We start from the raw sequence: 4595 nt of genomic DNA, 5'->3' as shown, positions 1-4595 counted from the left end.
TGGATGTTATACACCGGGGCAATGGGGCTGGATGTTATACACTGGGGCAATGGGGCTGGATGTTATACACTGGGGCAATGGGGCTGGATGTTATACACCGAGGGCAATGGGGCTGGATGATATACACTGGGGCAATGGGGCTGGATGTTATACACCGGGGCAATGGGGCTGGATGTTATACACTGGGGCAATGGGGCTGGATGTTATACACCGAGGGCAATGGGGCTGGATGTTATACACCGAGGGCAATGGGGCTGGATGTTATACACTGGGGCAATGGGGCTGGATGTTATACACTGGGGCAATGGGGCTGGATGTTATACACCGAGGGCAATGGGGCTGGATGTTATACACCGAGGGCAATGGGGCTGGATGTTATACACTGGGGCAATGGGGCTGGATGTTATACACTGGGGCAATGGGGCTGGATGTTATACACCGAGGGCAATGGGGCTGGATGTTATACACCGAGGGCAATGGGGCTGGATGTTATACACCGAGGGCAATGGGGCTGGATGTTATACACTGGGGCAATGGGGCTGGATGTTATACACTGGGGCAATGGGGCTGGATGTTATACACCGAGGGCAATGGGGCTGGATGCTATACACTGGGGCAATGGGGCTGGATGTTATACACTGGGGCAATGGGGCTGGATGTTATACACCTAGGGCAATGGGGCTGGATGCTATACACTGGGGCTGGATGCTATACACCGAGGGCAATGGGGCTGGATGTTATACACTGGGGCAATGGGGCTGGATGTTATACACTGGGGCAATGGGGCTGGATGTTATACACTGGGGCAATGGGGCTGGATGTTATACACTGGGGCAATGGGGCTGGATGTTATACACTGAGGGCAATGGGGCTGGATGTTATACACTGGGGCAATGGGGCTGGATGTTATACACTGAGGGCAATGGGGCTGGATGTTATACACTGGGGCAATGGGGCTGGATGTTATACACTGGGGCAATGGGGCTGGATGTTATACACCTAGGGCAATGGGGCTGGATGTTATACACTGAGGGCAATGGGGCTGGATGTTATACACTGGGGCAATGGGGCTGGATGTTATACACCGAGGGCAATGGGGCTGGATGTTATACACTGGGGCAATGGGGCTGGATGTTATACACTGGGGCAATGGGGCTGGATGTTATACACTGGGGCAATGGGGCTGGATGTTATACACTGGGGCAATGGGGCTGGATGTTATACACTGGGGCAATGGGGCTGGATGTTATACACTGGGGCAATGGGGCTGGATGTTATACACCAAGGGCAATGGGGCTGGATGTTATACACTGGGGCAATGGGGCTGGATGTTATACACTGGGGCAATGGGGCTGGATGCTATACACTGGGGCAATGGGGCTGGATGTTATACACCGAGGGCAATGGGGCTGGATGTTATACACCAAGGGCAATGGGGCTGGATGCTATACACTGGGGCTGGATGCTATACACCGAGGGCAATGGGGCTGGATGTTATACACTGGGGCAATGGGGCTGGATGCTATACACCGGGGCAATGGGGCTGGATGTTATACACTGAAGGCAATGGGGCTGGATGCTATACACTGGGGCAATGGGGCTGGATGCTATACACCGAGGGCAATGGGGCTGGATGTTATACACTGAGGGCAATGGGGCTGGATGTTATACACTGAGGGCAATAGGGCTGGATGTTATACACTGAGGGCAATAGGGCTGGATGTTATACACTGAGGGCAATGGGGCTGGATGCTATACACCGAGGGCAATGGGGCTGGATGTTATACACTGAGGGCAATGGGGCTGGATGCTATACACCGAGGGCAATGGGGCTGGATGTTATACACCGAGGGCAATGGGGCTGGATGCTATACACCAAGGGCAATAGTGCTGGATGTTATACACCGAGGGCAATGGGGCTGGATGTTGTACACCGAGGGCAATGGGGCTGGATGCTATACACCGAGGGCAATAGTGCTGGATGTTATACACTGGGGCTGGATGTTATACATCGGGAGCAATGAAGTCAGATGTTATACATCTGTGGGCATTGGAACTAAATGAGAAACCTGAATTCAATGATTCAATGATACAGATGTGTGTTCCAACAATTTTGTCCACATAGTGTGCCTCAACCCCTGTGGGGCACAGATCCACTTGTCTGCACAAGTCAACAGTACATCAAGCTTCAATATATAGTGAGAGGTTTGTTTAGCTAATGAAATGTTATTTGCCTTCTTACTAAATGACTTTCAACCTCAGGCCAGAGCTCCACAATGTCAGATCACTTGTGATTCTGCAATATCATCAGTCAGTATGGGCGAGAAATGAATTTAGTGTAACTCTATGAGTGTCTCCTATCTAGTAATGGGAAGGTCTGTACTCGATAAAGTCAGATTTTACTCCTAAATTGAGAATGATCAGTTCAGGAGGAGAAAGCAGCAGACTTCTCTATTAAGATACATCACAAAGTTTCTTATTTTCATGTGTACTGTTGATTTATGAGAGCAAAAATGTAATTCTTTAAAGGGACACTGTCACCTGAATTTGGAGGGAACAATCTTCAGCCATGGAGGCGGGGTTTTTGTGTGTCTGATTCACCCTTTCCTTACCCGCTGGCTGCATGCTGGCTGCAATATTGGATTGAAGTTCATTCTCTGTCCTCCATAGTACACGCCTGCGCAAGGTGCAATCTTGCCTTGCGCAGGCGTGTACTACGGAGGACAGAGAATGAACTTCAATCCAATATTGCAGCCAGCATGCAGCCAGCGGGTAAGGAAAGGGTGAATCAAACACACAAAAACCCCGCCTCCATGGCTGAAGATTGTTCCCTCCAAATTCAGGTGACAGTGTCCCTTTAAGTCGGTGGAAATATCACGCTGTGTTCTAATGTGAAGGCGCTTTTGCAGGTATCGGGCACGCTATTTTGCTGTGGGGCCGGGGCCTCGGAGGCCTTTTATTCTCACTGTATAGAGCAGGGGTCCACAACCTGTAGCTCGAGGGCCACATGTGGCTCACAGGCCTGGGATGTGCGGCTCGCGACTGTCTGCCAGCTTGGTGCATTAGCAGATGTAGCAAACAGCTATTAAGAGCAGATCTCTAGATGGGGATTTGTGTGTGTAGCTCCTGCACACAAGAGCAGATCTGAATGGGGATAAGATAGGAAACCCTGGATCTTGGTGTGATTTTGGTGGAAAAGCTTTGGCTGTTATTATACTGGTAACAGGGGGCTCTGGGTGTCACTACTGTGAGTGGGACAGGAGCTGGATGTGGCTCTCGACCCTCTCTAGGAGCTGGATGTGGCTCTCAAGGTTAGAAAGGTTGGGGACCTTTGGTGTAGAGCAAGCGCAGCAGACAGTACTTTCCAATCTAGTGGGCCATCAAAAAATAATACATATATACATATATATAGCAAAAAAAGTATGGAAGCAGCGCACCATAATCTGTGAAAAAAAGGGTAGTTTATTAACTCATGTTGCGACGTTTTGGCTAAAAAGTATGAGCCTTCCTCAAGTTTGATTATTTCGCTGCTTCCATACTTTTTTGCTAAAAGTGTACACTGGTATGTACCTGGGAAGGTTTGCACCCAATTTTGCTGGTGCTGCTCTTGTGTGTATATATATATATATATATATATATATATGTATTGTATATATTCTGCTTGATATAATTTCGCATATTGGCTAGTTGCCACATACATGTCGTTACACATCGTTAGATATACGTGAACCTTATAGATGCTCTGAGATAGATATGTTATCTGAAATTGGAACATTGTTTAAAATCAGGTTTTTATGGTAAATGTATATATTGTATATTTTTTAATTTTGATATTCTTCTTTTTATGTACCGTACCTATATATACCGTGCCATAGATGCTTTTTGCTTGTTTTTATTTTTACAATAGGGCCTATATATACTGTATAAGCCACCGCATCCATAAAGCCTGTGGCCAGTGGCCACCGCTAGACGTAACTTCCTCAACTTGTGTGCAAGAAAGCAGCCAAGAATGGAGGCTGACCTTAGACTAAAGGTACCTTCACACATAACGATATTGTTAACGATATCGTTGCTTTTTGTGACGTAGCAACGATATCGTTAATAAAATCGCTATGTGTGACAGCGACCAACGATCAGGCCCCTGCTGGGAGATCGTTGGTCGCTGAAGAAAGTCCAGAACTTTATTTCGTCGCTGGATCTCCCGTGGACATCGCTGGATCGGCGTGTGTGACACCGATCCAGCGATGTCTTCACTGGTAACCAGGGTAAACATCGGGTAACTAAGCGCAGGGCCGCGCTTAGTAACCCGATGTTTACCCTGGTTACCATCCTAAAAGTAAAAAAAAACAAACAGTAGATACTTACCTAACGCTGTCTGTCCTCCAGCGCTGTGCTCTGCTCTCCTCCTGTACTGGCTGTGAGCGTCGGTCAGCCGGAAAGCAGAGCGGTGACGTCACCGCTCTGCTTTCCGGCCGCTGTGCCCACACAGACAGTACAGGAGGAGAGCAGAGCACAGCGCTGGAGGACAGACAGCGTTAGGTAAGTATGTACTGTTTGTTTTTTTTACTTTTAGGAAGGTAACCAGGGTAAACATC

The sequence above is a fragment of the Ranitomeya imitator genome, chromosome 6, assembly GCF_032444005.1.
Source record: "Ranitomeya imitator isolate aRanImi1 chromosome 6, aRanImi1.pri, whole genome shotgun sequence".
NCBI lineage: Eukaryota > Metazoa > Chordata > Amphibia > Anura > Dendrobatidae > Ranitomeya > Ranitomeya imitator.
The sequence above is the reverse complement of the archived record's forward strand: the minus strand, read 5'-3'. Positions refer to the sequence as shown.